General features: G+C 53.5%; 1 pseudogene; it reads left to right on the top strand.

Annotated features, from left to right (window-relative positions):
* Positions 1–8,769, top strand: part of LOC131560141 (zinc finger protein 850-like) — an 886,257-nt pseudogene extending 877,488 nt beyond the window's left edge.
* The last annotated feature ends 7,933 nt before the right edge of the window (positions 8,770–16,702 follow it).

Here is a 16,702-nt window from a genome sequence, read left to right as displayed (position 1 = left end):
AGGAATATTTATATGAATCTATCGGGTATCCCATCATTAATTCTGTGGGACAAATTGGGTTAAAGGTTCAATTCCACCTCTCAAGTCCTTTACACCTTTGACAAAGTCTGGGGCTGGGATTGGATCCAGTCACTTACAGTCTCCTCTCATTGAAGGAATTGTAGAAGTCTTGGGGCCCTGCAGGGGTTTGAGGATCCATGGTGGCTGTTCAGTGTCATTTCTCCACGTCATGATTTAGCAGGAGTTTTTCCAATAAAGAAATAAAGCTTTTGCCTGAAGCTCCCACTGTGCCCATGACAGGAACCCCTGTGAGTGTCTGGGACATCCCAGCTCTTTGGCAGCCTGGGGATTCCTGGGATGTCACTGTGGAGCCCCCGTGAGTGCCTGTGACAGATTGGTGCCTTTGCAGCACAAGGTGCCCTGGGATGTCACCATGGAATGGCTGTGACTGCCTCTGACCACAGGGCTCTTTACTCTCCCAGAAAGCCCTGGGAGGTCTCCATGGAGCCCCTGTCTGTGCCTGTGACATTCCAGCTCTGGAACAGCCTGGAGACTCTTGGAAAGTCCCCATGGAATCCCTCTGAGGGTCTGTGACAAATCTGATCTGTGGAAGGCAACCATCAGCAGCCCCCTGTTGCTATGGTCAGTTTCCAGGGAAACCATCACCAGCCCCCTGTTGCTAAGGTCAGTTTCCATGGCAACCATCACCAGCCCCCTGTTGCTATGGTCAGTCCCTTGGCAGCTCCATGGAGACCCCATGCCAGGGGTGGTTGCCATGGACACCAGTTAAGGTCTGCAGCCAGAGCCCGTTGCCATGGCAACCATTGGCAGCCCCATCCCCAGGCTCATGGGATCCGAGAACCACAGAATTGGCTGAGCTGGGAGGGACCCATCAGGATCCTCCAATCCAACTGCTGGCGGCCCTGCACAGGACACCCCAACAATGCCAGCCTGGGCCTGGCAGCACTGTCCAAACACTGCTGGAGCTCAGAGAGCCCTGGAGCTGGGACCCTTCCCTGGGGAGCCTGGGCAGGGCCCCAGCAGCCTCTGGGCAAAGACCTTTTCCTGACATCCAACCTGAGCCTGCCCCGACTCAGCTGCAGCCGTTCCCTCCACTCCTGTCCCTGGGCACCAGAGGGAAGAGGTTCCCACAGCCCCAGCCAGGGACCCGCTCCCAAGGCTGTTGGCATGGCCGCCAGGGCTGGGACCAGCTGGGATGCTCGGTTTCCACGGGCCGGGGTTCAGGAATGGGATTCCCCAATTTCCTGCTCCCGCTAAAACCACACTGCCCTCGCTGCCCTCCCACCTCTTGTGGAAAGAACAAAAGGCAAAGATCCCAGGCTGGGATAAGAACAATTTATTGGGAACAGCAGCAAGATAAGGAACAAACAAGAACAGAAATAATACTGGCAACAGAAGGGATAAAATAAAGGGAGAACTACAACATAACTGACTGTCTCTTCCCGGCCACAATTTTCCACTGCCTGGAAAGGACACCCTTCTTCTCAGGAGAGAGAGAGAGAGAGAGTCCCATTCCTGCCCCAGGCAATTTCCTGAGGTGGGAGAGAATATAATGACATGGTCATGCCACGACCCTCATGTGTTTTTTCAGAGCCACATCATGTCCATTGGCAGGGGCAGGAAAAGGTACAAGTGTTTTCCCAGACTGGATCATGGGGAATATGGATCACCAGGGCTCTGCTTAACATGGGTCCTCCATGGGGGTTGAAGCTGGAGCAGTGCACGAAGCTCATCCTGCACTTGGGGTATTGGCAGAGCTTATTTTACCAGTGCCTCCTTTGGTGACTGGTCAAGTGAGAGCTCCGGGCGAAGCTCTTCCCACACTTGGGACACTCATAGGGCCTCTTCCCAGTGTGGATGCGCCGGTGCCTGATGAGGTTGGACTTTTGCTTGAAGCCCTTCCCACAGTCAGGGCAGAGGAAAGGCCTCTCCTTGGTGTGAATCCGCTGGTGCTGGAGGAGATGGTAGCTAGTCCGAAACCTTTTCCCACACTCGGGACACTTGTAGGGCCTCTCCCCAGTGTGGATGCGTTGGTGGGTCACAAGGTTGGATCTGTAGCTGAAGCCCTTCCCACATTCTCCACACTCGTAGGGCCATTCCCCGGTGTGGATCATCTGGTGGCAGATCAGGGTGCTGCTCTGCCTGAAGCTCTTCCCACACTCCAAGCACTTGTGCGGCTTCTCCCCATCATGAAGCTGCTCCTGGGCCATCAGCTCCAAGAACTTGCTGAAGCTCTGTCCACCTTCATGGCTCTGGGTAAGTCTTTCCTCCTCAGAGTAACCTGGGCAGGGTTTGGAGCCCCTCTTCCTGCAGGATCTCTGGGGATTTTCCTCCCCATTAGTATTCTGCACTGTGGACTCCATCAAAACAGCCTCTTCCATGAGGTTCTGCCAAGGAGATTTTTCCTCCCTGGTCTCCATCATCAGCTTTTTGTCTAGGGAAGGAAGGGCAAGAAGATGGGATTTGCCTCCATTCCAGAAGGAAGGGGAAGGATATCCCCCCAGTGCATCCCCGGCAGGACGGTCTTGGCACCAAGGTTGTCCTGCAGCCGGGGGCTGTGCTGGGCTGGGAGATGGAGCAGGAGAGAGGGGGAAAGGGGCACTGATTTCCTCCTCACCTGCCTGGGTATCCCAGGGCTCCTTCCTCTTCCTCTCAGCCTCCTCCTCCATCCAATCAAGGTTTGGGAATGGGAAATCCTGTTCTGGGAAAAAAACAAAGGGCGCGCAAATTGTCTTTTGTTCCGGGATCTGTGCTGGGCTGGGAGATGGAGCAGGAGAGAGGGGGAAAGGGGCACTGACTTCCTCCTCACCTGCCTGGGTATCCCAAGGCTCCTTCCTCTTCCTCTCAGCCTCCTCCTCCATCCAATCAAGGTTTGGGAATGGGAAATCCTGTTCTGGGAAAAAAACAAAGGGTGCGCACATTGTCTTTTGTTCCGGGATCTGTGCTGGGCTGGGAGATGGAGCAGGAGAGAGGGGGAAAGGGGCACTGACTTCCTCCTCACCTGCCTGGGTATCCCAGGGCTCCTTCCTTTTCCTCAAAGCCTCCTCCTCCATCCAATCAAGGTTTGGGAATGGGAAATCCTGTTCTGGGAAGAAAACAAAGGGTGCGCACATTGTCTTTTGTTCCGGGATCTGTGCTGGGCTGGGAGATGGAGCAGGAGAGAGGGGGAAAGGGGCACTGACTTCCTCCTCACCTGCCTGGGTATCCCAAGGCTCCTTCCTCTTCCTCTCAGCCTCCTCCTCCATCCAATCAAGGTTTGGGAATGGGAAATCCTGTTCTGGGAAGAAAACAAAGGGTGTGCACATTGTCTTTTGTTCCGGGATCTGTGCTGGGCTGGGAGATGGAGCAGGAGAGAGGGGGAAAGGGGCACTGACTTCCTCCTCACCTGCCTGGGTATCCCAGGGCTCCTTCCTTTTCCTCAAAGCCTCCTCCTCTATCCAATCAAGATTTGGGAATGGGAAATCCTGTTCTGGGAAGAAAACAAAGGGTGCGCACATTGTCTTTTGTTCTGGTTTGAAGCCAAACTTGGGGGAGAGTCTAAGTCGGAGTTACAATTTAAGAAGAAAATTTAGATCAGGGCAATGCTACAGAAACACTGCCTCAAACTGACAGAGTCAGGATATAACCTGACACCCTGTTGGTCAGGTTGGTGGCAGCAGTCACATTAAATAGTGGCTTCAGTCCTGTTGGAGTGATCAACGTGATTCTGTCAGAGCAGTGATCCTGTAAAAGGGTCTGGTCTTCCTCTGAAGGTCCAGAGGTGGTTATGGAGATCTTTTCCTCTGGGAATCCAGTAGGCAAGCTGCTCCTGGTGTTGCGAGGCTCACCTTATATCCAGGTAGGAATGTTTGGTTCCTCCCCCTGGGCAGAGCATCCCACAATGGGATGATGGAATTTTATCAGTCCTGCAGTGACACTCAATGGCCCATTCACAGAAGATATCTCCCCTGGAGGGCGTTATCAGGGGTGAGTCATGCAAGAGATAAAGAACACTGCCCTGCCTTTTTATAGCAGTTGATGAAGATGGGGATTGAAAACATGCATTTGGTTACATCTTGCATGGCAACCTGAAACAGTGGGGTAATCCCTGCTCAGGGCGTGAATAACCCTCCCCTTACCCAAACTGGCTCAGCTGTAAAACCCCCACCCTGGGAAGGGCACACACACAGGGGACAACGTCACACTTGCCCTGCTCCAGGGGAGGTCTCTGTTCCTGTCACTCCCATGCTCTCTCCCCCTTCTCTCTTTCTTTCCATCTGTCTCTCTACCTCACATTTACTGTTCAATAAAATCCATTTTGGATTTGGTCTCGTTAGCACCTTAATTGGGGCAGAGGAATCTCTGTAACAATTTTCTTAACCATATTGCAATATTATTTGGGCACAGTGAGATCAAGGCGCTGTTCTCTGACTCCAAGTGCCTTTGACAACAGCATGGTTCCCTTCTCTGAGGAGGTTCTGGTTCTTTCTGGAAGAATTCTTGGAAACTTGGAAGGACTTGGAAACTGTCCCTCCTTCCTCCTGGGGAACTTATGGGGAGAAATTATGAAGAAAATGGCTGTTCTGACTGACCAGTGAAAAAGAAAATATTTTGTTGTCCTTCCTTGAAAAGGGTGCTCAGGGCAGTCTCTGTCTCTCTCTCAGGGAATGCTTGGGGCTCTCTGTCCCCTCGCCCTGAGGATGCTCGGGGGTTCTCCATCGCTCTGGCCTCAGGCAATGCCTGTGCAGGGCTGGGGACCAGGGGCTCTGTGTCCCTCTCACTGCTGAGGGTGCTCGGGGCTGGGGGGGCTCTCCCACCTTCTCACACCTGGGGATGCCGGTGAGGTCTCTGTCCCTCTCAGCCCTGGTGTGACCTCACCCAAACATCATCGGGGTCAGAGGGACAGAGACACCCCCAAAGCCCCAGAAGGGCTGAACCTGGGATTTGGTTTGGGGCTGAGGATTTAGGAAGGGGCGGGAATTGGGGCTGGGCTTGGAGTTGGGGCTGACATTTGGATTAGAGCTGGGATTGGGGTTAAGGCTACACATGGGATTGGCTTTAGGGCTGGGGTTGGGATTGGGTCTGGGGCTAGACAAGTCTGGCACTGGGATGAGATTAAATACAGAACTGTGAGTGTGTCTCCACATGGAATTAGACTGAGACAAGGGTCAGGGTCAGGTTTGGGACTGAGCTCACCCAGAACAGGACAGGGGGGATGTCACTGCAGAATGTCCCTGGCATCATCCCAGCCCTCCTCAGGCACTTCCAAACATGAGGGGCAGCTGGGTGCTCCAAGATCCAGGTACTCCCACACTGCCCCTCAATACGAGGTGAGCATTCCCTGAGGGCAGCCCTGACTGTAACCCCTGCAGCTCTGGGATCAGCCCTCACATCCCTGTGGGAGCAGCTGCAGACAGGATGGGAGATTCCTCTGGGCACTGGACAAAATAAACTTGGCAGAAATCAAACCTGACTCTGCATAAATCGCTTTGATGAATACTTGTTTTTCCCACAAATCATATGTGATGAAAACACAAATAAATTGCAAACATGAATAGACCAAAAATAGAAGCAATTTTGTGGGAATTCCAAGTTTGATCAGTTCCTGAACAGCTCCAGCTCAGCTGCTGGTAGGTTCCAATAAGAGCAAAGTAGAAATTCAGCCCAATACAGATTATGAAAAGGAAGGGAAAGCTCTGTGTAGCTGTCACAAAGCTGACAGGGATGAAGAGAAAAATTATTCTCACATTTGGCAAACCCCCAAGCCTGTGAATTCAGAAGTTATCCTGGAATTTAGCTACTTGAGTGGGGGTTCTTGTGGGACTTTCCGCAGCCTTGTGTTCCTCATTGTGGGGTGAATGAACCTTGTCAGTCTGGCTGGTAGCATTTGCTCCCTTTCCTCCAGCGATTTTAACAAACTTTTCGAGGAAGGACAACAAAATATTTTCTTTACACTGGCCACCTACAACACCTATTTTCTTCATCAGTTCTCCCATAAGTTTCTCAGAGGAAGCTCATCCACGTTTCCAAGGATTCTTCCAGAAAGAACCAGAACCTCCTCAGAGAAGGGAACCATGCTGTTGTCAAAGGCACTTGGAGTCAGAGAACAGCGCCTTGATCTCACTGTGCCCAAATAATATTGCAATATGGTTAAGAAAATTGTTACAGAGATTCCTCTGCCCCAATTAAGGTGCTAACGAGACCAAATCCAAAATGAATTTTATTGAACAGTAAATGTGAGGTAGAGAGACAGATGGAAAGAAAGAGAGAAGGGGGAGAGAGCATGGGAGTGACAGGAACAGAGACCTCCCCTGGAGCAGGGCAAGTGTGACGTTGTCCCCTGTGTGTGTGCCCTTCCCAGGGTGGGGGTTTTACAGCTGAGCCAGTTTGGGTAAGGGGAGGGTTATTCACGCCCTGAGCAGAGATTACCCCACTGTTTCAGGTTGCCATGCAAGATGTAACCAAATGCATGTTTTCAATCCCCATCTTCATCAACTGCTATAAAAAGGCAGGGCAGTGTTCTTTATCTCTTGCATGACTCACCCCTGATAACGCCCTCCAGGGGAGATATCTTCTGTGAATGGGCCATTGAGTGTCACTGCAGGACTGATAAAATTCCATCATCCCATTGTGGGATGCTCTGCCCAGGGGGAGGAACCAAACATTCCTACCTGGATATAAGGTGAGCCTCGCAACACCAGGAGCAGCTTGCCTACTGGATTCCCAGAGGAAAAGATCTCCATAACCACCACTGGACCTTCAGAGGAAGACCAGACCCTTTTACAGGATCACTGCTCTGACAGAATCACGTTGATCACTCCAACAGGACTGAAGCCACTATTTAATGTGACTGCTGCCACCAACCTGACCAACAGGGTGTCAGGTTATATCCTGACTCTGTCAGTTTGAGGCAGTGTTTCTGTAGCATTGCCCTGATCTAAATTTTCTTCTTAAATTGTAACTCCGACTTAGACTCTCCCCCAAGTTTGGCTTCAAACCAGAACAAAAGACAATGTGCGCACCCTTTGTTTTCTTCCCAGAACAGGATTTCCCATTCCCAAATCTTGATTGGATAGAGGAGGAGGCTTTGAGGAAAAGGAAGGAGCCCTGGGATACCCAGGCAGGTGAGGAGGAAGTCAGTGCCCCTTTCCCCCTCTCTCCTGCTCCATCTCCCAGCCCAGCACAGATCCCGGAACAAAAGACAATGTGCACACCCTTTGTTTTCTTCCCAGAACAGGATTTCCCATTCCCAAACCTTGATTGGATGGAGGAGGAGGCTGAGAGGAAGAGGAAGGAGCCTTGGGATACCCAGGCAGGTGAGGAGGAAGTCAGTGCCCCTTTCCCCCTCTCTCCTGCTCCATCTCCCAGCCCAGCACAGATCCCGGAACAAAAGACAATGTGCGCACCCTTTGTTTTCTTCCCAGAACAGGATTTCCCATTCCCAAACCTTGATTGGATGGAGGAGGAGGCTTTGAGGAAAAGGAAGGAGCCCTGGGATACCCAGGCAGGTGAGGAGGAAGTCAGTGCCCCTTTCCCCCTCTCTCCTGCTCCATCTCCCAGCCCAGCACAGATCCCGGAACAAAAGACAATGTGCGCACCCTTTGTTTTTTTCCCAGAACAGGATTTCCCATTCCCAAACCTTGATTGGATGGAGGAGGAGGCTGAGAGGAAGAGGAAGGAGCCTTGGGATACCCAGGCAGGTGAGGAGGAAGTCAGTGCCCCTTTCCCCCTCTCTCCTGCTCCATCTCCCAGCCCAGCACAGATCCCGGAACAAAAGACAATTTGCGCGCCCTTTGTTTTTTTCCCAGAACAGGATTTCCCATTCCCAAACCTTGATTGGATGGAGGAGGAGGCTGAGAGGAAGAGGAAGGAGCCCTGGGATACCCAGGCAGGTGAGGAGGAAATCAGTGCCCCTTTCCCCCTCTCTCCTGCTCCATCTCCCAGCCCAGCACAGCCCCCGGCTGCAGGACAACCTTGGTGCCAAGACCGTCCTGCCGGGGATGCACTGGGGGGATATCCTTCCCCTTCCTTCTGGAATGGAGGCAAATCCCATCTTCTTGCCCTTCCTTCCCTAGACAAAAAGCTGATGATGGAGACCAGGGAGGAAAAATCTCCTTGGCAGAACCTCATGGAAGAGGCTGTTTTGATGGAGTCCACAGTGCAGAATACTAATGGGGAGGAAAATCCCCAGAGATCCTGCAGGAAAATCCCCAGAGATCCTGCAGGAAAATCCCCAGAGAACCCTGCCCAGGTTACTCTGAGGAGGAAAGACTTACCCAGAGCCATGAAGGTGGACAGAGCTTCAGCAAGTTCTTGGAGCTGATGGCCCAGGAGCAGCTTCATGATGGGGAGAAGCCGCACAAGTGCTTGGAGTGTGGGAAGAGCTTCAGGCAGAGCAGCACCCTGATCTGCCACCAGATGATCCACACCGGGGAATGGCCCTACGAGTGTGGAGAATGTGGGAAGGGCTTCAGCTACAGATCCAACCTTGTGACCCACCAACGCATCCACACTGGGGAGAGGCCCTACAAGTGTCCCGAGTGTGGGAAAAGGTTTCGGACTAGCTACCATCTCCTCCAGCACCAGCGGATTCACACCAAGGAGAGGCCTTTCCTCTGCCCTGACTGTGGGAAGGGCTTCAAGCAAAAGTCCAACCTCATCAGGCACCGGCGCATCCACACTGGGAAGAGGCCCTATGAGTGTCCCAAGTGTGGGAAGAGCTTCGCCCGGAGCTCTCACTTGACCAGTCACCAAAGGAGGCACTGGTAAAATAAGCTCTGCCAATACCCCAAGTGCAGGATGAGCTTCGTGCACTGCTCCAGCTTCAACCCCCATGGAGGACCCATGTTAAGCAGAGCCCTGGTGATCCATATTCCCCATGATCCAGTCTGGGAAAACACTTGTACCTTTTCCTGCCCCTGCCAATGGACATGATGTGGCTCTGAAAAAACACATGAGGGTCGTGGCATGACCATGTCATTATATTCTCTCCCACCTCAGGAAATTGCCTGGGGCAGGAATGGGACTCTCTCTCTCTCTCTCTCCTGAGAAGAAGGGTGTCCTTTCCAGGCAGTGGAAAATTGTGGCCGGGAAGAGACAGTCAGTTATGTTGTAGTTCTCCCTTTATTTTATCCCTTCTGTTGCCAGTATTATTTCTGTTCTTGTTTGTTCCTTATCTTGCTGCTGTTCCCAATAAATTGTTCTTATCCCAGCCTGGGATCTTTGCCTTTTGTTCTTTCCACAAGAGGTGGGAGGGCAGCGAGGGCAGTGTGGTTTTAGCGGGAGCAGGAAATTGGGGAATCCCATTCCTGAACCCCGGCCCGTGGAAACCGAGCATCCCAGCTGGTCCCAGCCCTGGCGGCCATGCCAACAGCCTTGGGAGCGGGTCCCTGGCTGGGGCTGTGGGAACCTCTTCCCTCTGGTGCCCAGGGACAGGAGTGGAGGGAACGGCTGCAGCTGAGTCGGGGCAGGCTCAGGTTGGATGTCAGGAAAAGGTCTTTGCCCAGAGGCTGCTGGGGCCCTGCCCAGGCTCCCCAGGGAAGGGTCCCAGCTCCAGGGCTCTCTGAGCTGCAGCAGCATTTGGACAGCGCTGCCAGGCCCAGGCTGGCATTGTTGGGGTGTCCTGTGCAGGGCCGCCAGCAGTTGGATTGGAGGATCCTGATGGGTCCCTCCCAGCTCAGCCAATTCTGTGGTTCTCGGATCCCATGAGCCTGGGGATGGGGCTGCCAATGGTTGCCATGGCAACGGGCTCTGGCTGCAGACCTTAACTGGTGTCCATGGCAACCACCCCTGGCATGGGGTCTCCATGGAGCTGCCAAGGGACTGACCATAGCAACAGGGGGCTGGTGATGGTTGCCATGGAAACTGACCTTAGCAACAGGGGGCTGGTGATGGTTTCCCTGGAAACAGACCATAGCAACAGGGTCCTGGTGATGGTTGCCTTCCACAGATCAGATTTGTCACAGACCCTCAGAGGGATTCCATGGGGACTTTCCAAGAGTCTCCAGGCTGTTCCAGAGCTGGAATGTCACAGGCACAGACAGGGGCTCCATGGAGACCTCCCAGGGCTTTCTGGGAGAGTAAAGAGCCCTGTGGTCAGAGGCAGTCACAGCCATTGCATGGTGAGATCCCAGGGCACCTTGTGCTGCAAAGGCACCAATCTGTCACAGGCACTCACGGGGGCTCCACAGTGACATCCCAGGAATCCCCAGGCTGCCAAAGAGCTGGGATGTCCCAGACACTCACAGGGGTTCCTGTCATGGGCACAGTGGGAGCTTCAGGCAAAAGCTTTATTTCTTTATTGGAAAAACTCCTGCTAAATCATGACGTGGAGAAATGACACTGAACAGCCACCATGGATCCTCAAACCCCTGCAGGGCCCCCAGACTTCTACAATTCCTTCAATGAGAGGAGACTGTAAGTGACTGGATCCAATCCCAGCCCCAGACTTTGTCAAAGGTGTAAAGGACTTGAGAGGTGGAATTGAACCTTTAACCCAATTTGTCCCACAGAATTAATGATGGGATACCCGATAGATTCATATAAATATTCCTCTAATTGATTCTAATCATGATTAGAAGAAAGAACTTAACCACATTCATTTACTCCACAGTTCAGGAGCTATAACTAATATTAGAATAAAGTGCTCTAGGAAGCAGTTTTGAAGTCAACAGGGCCCTGCTGGAGTTGTTGGAGCCCATTGCAAGCAGAGCCTCCTGCTCCAGCAGGAACTGCCTTTCCTGTGCCATCAGCAGGGCAGGTCCCGCTGCAGGAAAAGCACCAGGCCAGCCCCAGCACAGGGAAGGGCTCGGGCACAAGGGCAGAGTGCCGTGCTGGGAGCTGTGCCAGGGAGAGCCTGAGGCACCAAAGGCACCTTGGCAGCAGCAGCTGCTTGCAGGCCATGGCCAGAAGCCTCCCTTAGCAGCCCGGCCTGGTGGCCACCACTGCAGAGCTGCAGCCTCAGGGCTCATTCCTGGCTGGGCTCTGAAAAGCCGCTTCTGCTCCAGGAGCCTGACTGGGAAGCCATTGGCCCCAGCACCTTGGGGAAGAGATATTAATGACAAAACTCTTCATGGCAGCAGAACCAAGGCAGGGGCAGAGGAAAGGGCAGAGCCAGGCCCAGGGGACAGGGCTGCCATGGTGATGGCTGTGAGGTCACTGCCCCTGCAGCAGCATGGCTGCCCTCAGCAGACATTCTGGCCAGAAGCGCTGCGAGGGCACCCAGCACATCAGAGAACCCACACTACAGGAATTCTGTCCTTGGGGATGAGAGGGTTTCACTGGGTCAGGTTGCACAAAGTTCCTGCTCTTGGACAATTCCTGGGATGGGGAATCCACTTCTCTGGGAAATCAGCTGCAGTTTCGACCCACCCTCATACTTGTAAAATATTTCCTACTTCTAAGATATATAAATCCACCCTGATTCAGTTTAAAGATATTGGCCCTTGTTCTGTCATTGCAAGATTGTGGAAAAAATAACTTTGATCACTATTTTTCCATTTTCACAGACCTTGGAGAAGACACAAAAATCTCCCAGGATGGGGTTTGGAGGCCTCATGACAAAACCAGCTGGAAGAGGCTGAGGGCTCTGGGCTCAGTGGTGTGCAGACTGAGGGTAGAATAGGAGCAGCCTGAGAGGGATGGAAGGGTGGTTTCAGAGAGGCAGGAGCTTTTTTTTCATAGTGGGAATGATCCTGAAGAAGCCATAATAGCACCAAGGACAGCTGGGGAGGCCCAGACTGGACACCAGGAGAAAGGAATTCCACTGCCCGGGCAGGGCTGTGGTGCAGCACTTCCCCAGCAGGAGCCTGGAGCAGCCCAAGGCTTTGTGTGGGCAGGCAGAGGCAGGCAGGAGGCAGAGGTGTCAGCAAAGGAAGGGCCCAGCCAGGTGGGGCAGCCGGGGGATGCCGACAGCCTGCAGGGACAGAGGCCCAGGGCAGGGACACCGTGGGACAGCCTGGGCTGCACAGGGCACAGGGATGGGCAGCAGCTGCAAGACAGCCCTACCAGAGCCAACTTGGGCAGCATTTTGGCCATGGCTGCTGGGCCTGGGCTTGAGGCCACGAGGGGACAAGTGACCCTTGCAGGGCTGGGGCCTCATTGCCTCCTTGTCTCTGCTCAGCAGCCTGACAGGGGCCGCCCCATGCTCCTGCCCTTGCCATTGCACATTCCCACATGCTAGTGCCCATCCCGGCAAGAGCCCTGAGCAAGGAGGGAGGGACAGGATCTTTTTGAGTTGTGTTCCTCAGTGGGACCCCATAACAACTTAAAGAAACTTCAGAGTTTCCATTTAACTTTGAGTTCTTGAGAAATTTTCTGAAGACACTCTGTCAGGGACTGAGTCTGATGTAAACAACATCAAAGCCCTGTGAGAATCATTAAAGTTTTCCTAGTCCAGTTATGGAGAAAGATTTCAAAAAACTTGTAAGAAATACACGTTCCTATTTTAAAGGATGTATTTTATTTTATTTCTCTTTAGAGCAGAGGTGATTGCAGCATTCTGTGATTGATATTGACCCAGGGTCTCTCCTCAGCAGTCCTGGCCTGCTCACGGAAGCTGTGCCTTGAGCTCTGACCCAGTGTGGACAACCTTGCTCCACATTGCCCAGCCCCATCCTATCTGTCCTCACTGCCCTGGGCCCTGCTGTGCTTGCAGAGCTGGCTGCACTCAGTCTAAGAGGGGTTTTCGCTTTTTGGGGTTTTTTGAAGCAATCTGAAATTGCTGAGTTTCCCCAGTGCAAACAGACACACTGCTCAGGTGTGTGCCAGCCCCGGGTGCCACCAAAAGCACTGCAGAGCTGCCCTGGGCCAGCTGTGAGGGTGGATCATCAGCCCAAGCAGCACTGGGCCACCGCAAGGGGCTGTGGGCATGGGCACTGCACTGACCCCACTGCTGGGTTTGGCTGCCACGGCCACCGTGAGAAATGAAACTGTCCTTGGAAACACTGGGGAGGACTGGGACATACTGGGGATCACTGGGAACAGTGTGGGAGACACTGGGACGTACTGGGAGTGACACTGGGTTCTACTGGGACTCACTGGTGACACTGGGGACATTGCAGAGAAAACTGGTGACACTGGGTCATCCTGTGGATGACACTGGAACTGGGAATGACTGGGAATGAACTTGGGTGTATTGGGACGGACTGGGCTGTACTGGGAGGGACCGGAGGGGCACTGGAGTTGTACTGGGCTGTGCTGAGGATGAACCGGTCTGTACTGGGATGGACTGGAGGAGGGTGAATTGGTCGTTCTCGCCTCCACTGCTTCCCATTTGCTGATGCTACCGCCCATCAGCAGCTGCAGCAATCAGCGCAAGGGTTCTGGGACTAGGGGCGGTGCCTACATTGGCGCCATATTTTATTTTTGCTTACAACTCCTGTCATGCCCCGCGGCTGGATATAGCTGTCGACAGAAGGAGACCCGGACATGAATTAGATCATCACAGGTCTAATTTTATTGATCGGTACAGCAGGTTAAATACAGTTCATAATGAACTTCATACATATTGCAAAAGTTGAGCTCAGGATTGGTTAGTTACATATCAGCAACTACGCCTACTTCTGCATTCTTATGGTTATACTTTTGATACTTTCTACATATTCTCAGGAAGAATCTCTCTTCCCTATTCTCATGTTGCGGCAAGGGCATTCTGTCCTTGCCTGTCATTCGTCACTGACTGCTGACTTCTCTTTTCAGCTTAACCAGTGGCATTATGTCAGTATGGCCTTTCTCAGCTAACCAACTATTAATAAATCTCTCCACATTTCCCCCATTTTCTTCTTGAGCAAGGAGATTAGTCTGCCAGGTTTTTGCTATTGTATGGCTGACCATGTTTTGAATACATTTAAAAATACAAGGCAAAATAAGCAAAAACAGTAAAATTACACCCAGTATTCCTATAGCATAGATCACAAGGTTTCTCAGCCATGGCCCAAGTCCTAAGCCTTTAAGCCATTCGTCAATTCCTAAACCTTCTTCTTCCTTGAGACTGTGAAGTCCCTGTTGCAGTTCTTTTATCTTAGTGTGAATGGACACCGAATGATCAGACAGATTCATACAACACATTCCCTCAAACTCTTCACATCCATGCCCTTGTGCTAAGAGCAAAAAATCTACAGCAGCTCTATTTTGCAAAACAGCATGGTTGACACTTTGCACATCTGCGGTTAACATGTCTAGAATTTGTGATATCTTGTTTAGCTCATCCTTTTCCCAGCATTGTCACCCTGGTTTTCTAGGATTTTCTAAGCCTTCTGATGTTGACATTCTTGTAGTGAACTTTCCCACACACTTTTTCTGTAAACAACTCATTGTTTTTCATTCCTTTTGGAGCAAGAGAGATTTGATGGACTGTTGGTTTGACCTGTGGCATTGCAGAGGTGGTACTGTCACCTTCCAATCCACTGTCACCCTTGTAAAACTATAAATAGTGGAGTCAGAGAATAAAACTTTCCTTTTTTCCTTTCACCTGAAAGTGGTGTGTGCCTGTGTCCCTTCGTGTCGATCTGCGACATCTGGTGACCGCCGAAGTGTATTGCAGCCTAGGCTGAGATACGAACAGTGCGTTGCGGTGAGAATTCCCCCCCCTCCTTTTGGTGCTTTGCCTGTTGTTCTTGGTGCAATGGAAACCTCTGTGGTTTTCCAGGATGATTCCCTCATTTTGGATCTCTGGAGGGAGGTCCTGCAGTTGAAACAGGTGTCTGTTTCCTGGGATGGTTTTGAGAGATTGATTCTGTGGGCCCGAGAGCGAGGTTTTTTTTCGGATCCTGTAAAAGCTTTTAATAGGCAGGAGTGGTCTCTCCTGGAAATCCACCTCATGGAGGCCCTCTTTGATGATTGTACGGTAGATGTGGGATCGCTGCTGCTGCAGTGGAAGAAATGTGAGGAGCTTTGGCGAGGGTCTGGTTCTTGTACCCCTCGGAGTTCCCAGGGAAGTCCTCCTGCCTCAGATGTGGATAGGGAGGAGATTGAGCTCCTGTGTGATGTGGAGTCCCCTTCCCCGCCCCACAGCGGTGTGCTGGGGAGTGGCCATTGTCCGCCCGGGATGGATTGGGCTCACAGCCAGCTGGTCCCGGGTCCGGGGGACTCTCTGGATTCGGCGGGCTGTCCTCGCCCCGCCTCGCCCTGTGCGGGTGGCGGGGTGGGGGATGGGTTGCCCTCTCTGTGTGCCTTCCCGGCCTTTAAGGGTCAGCCTCCGCCCCGACTTGAGGCTGCTGCAGTGACTACCTGTTGTCCGAAATGCAGTGTTTCCACCACATTCCCCCTGAGCGAGGTGGGGGTGGGTTCCCCCGCCCCCGAGTCGGGTTCCTCAGCGGGGGGGGCGATTTCGCCTTCCTCCGGGTCTGAGCAGCCTGCTGGGCATGCGCAGTCGGTGGAGACAGTCGGGGGCGGGACGTTGCCCGCCTCTGGGTCTGCGCAGCCTGCTGGGCATGCGCAGCCGGTGAAGGCAGCCGGGGGTGGGGTGTCGGTCGGTGCTCCGCCCGGCCCCACTCCGGTGGGCGGGCAGCCTGTCCCTCTCCGCTCGGTGGGGGCGGTGCCCGCTGCGGGACCTTGCGGCTTGGGGCGGGCTCTCATAGGGGGCTTGCCCGGCTCCTTTGTGCCGCCCCGCAGTGACGCGGCTCCGCGGGCCGCGCCTCCCTCGGCATTCCACCCAGCCCCCGTATCGGGGGATGGGGGCCCCGCGCCGGTCTCATCCCGCGCTGTGCCAGATGTGCGGGCCGTGCCGGCAGCTGCGGCCGCCGAGGCGGCCCCTGCCGGAGCTGCAGCGCAGCAGAGGACTGGGGTGTTTACCTTTAGTGCAGCTGCTGACACAGCCGGCGGGACGCCGGTGGGTGCCCGGGGCCATGGTGCTCTCTCGTCAGGTCTTTGGACGCTTCCTGCGTGCCAGGTGACCGTACATCCGAGGTACCCTGAACGTTTCTGGCCAGAGGCAAAAACCAAGACTGATGAGACGAATGAACTTGTCTCCTCCCGGCATCTGCAGGGTTGGCGGGCGGATTCCTTTGGCTCTGCCGGTGCTGCAGAGGGCTCAGGGATGAGTGGTGTTGCCCCGGCTTCCGGTCAATCACTCTCTCTTGTCTCTGGGGGGCCCAAGGATGGGGACGCAGCAGGTGCGGTGGCTTTGCCAGGGGTTCCCCAGGCTTTCCCTGTGCTCAGGGGCGTCACTCATAACACTTATGAACCCCTTGCATGTAAGCTGGAGAAGGAACTCTGTGAAGCGGTTGCTCAGCATGGTTTGGGGTCTGCTGAGGTTATGCACATTCTTCGGAGACTTGCTAAGGACACGCTGACACCTCACGATGTCCGTTGTGTGGCACACTCTCTTTTTGACCCTGTGCAATTTGGTGTTTTTGAGACCAAGTGGGCTCGTCTGGCGGCCCAAGCGATGAGGCGGAATGCTGCGCTGCCACCGGAGGACCCCAGGCGTGGAGTTGTTGTTGACATGCTAATGGGGACAGAGCGTTATGAGAGTGTTCACGGGCAGGTAGGATACGAGCCCCTTGTGCTTCAGCAATGTAAAACGCTGGGCATGGGAGCGATTGTGCAGACCCTGGAAATGCCTGCTCCGAAGCAGCCATTTTCAACCGTTGTCCAGGGGGATGATGAGCCTTTTATGGTATTTGCGGCAAGGTTGATTGCGTCCGTGGAGAGGCAGGTGCCTGATCCTGTGGCAAGGGACGTCACAATTACAAACCTTGTC

Source organism: Ammospiza caudacuta, chromosome 7 (genome assembly GCF_027887145.1).
Source record: "Ammospiza caudacuta isolate bAmmCau1 chromosome 7, bAmmCau1.pri, whole genome shotgun sequence".
Taxonomy (NCBI): Eukaryota; Metazoa; Chordata; class Aves; order Passeriformes; family Passerellidae; genus Ammospiza; species Ammospiza caudacuta.
The sequence above is the reverse complement of the archived record's forward strand: the minus strand, read 5'-3'. Positions and strand labels throughout refer to the sequence as shown.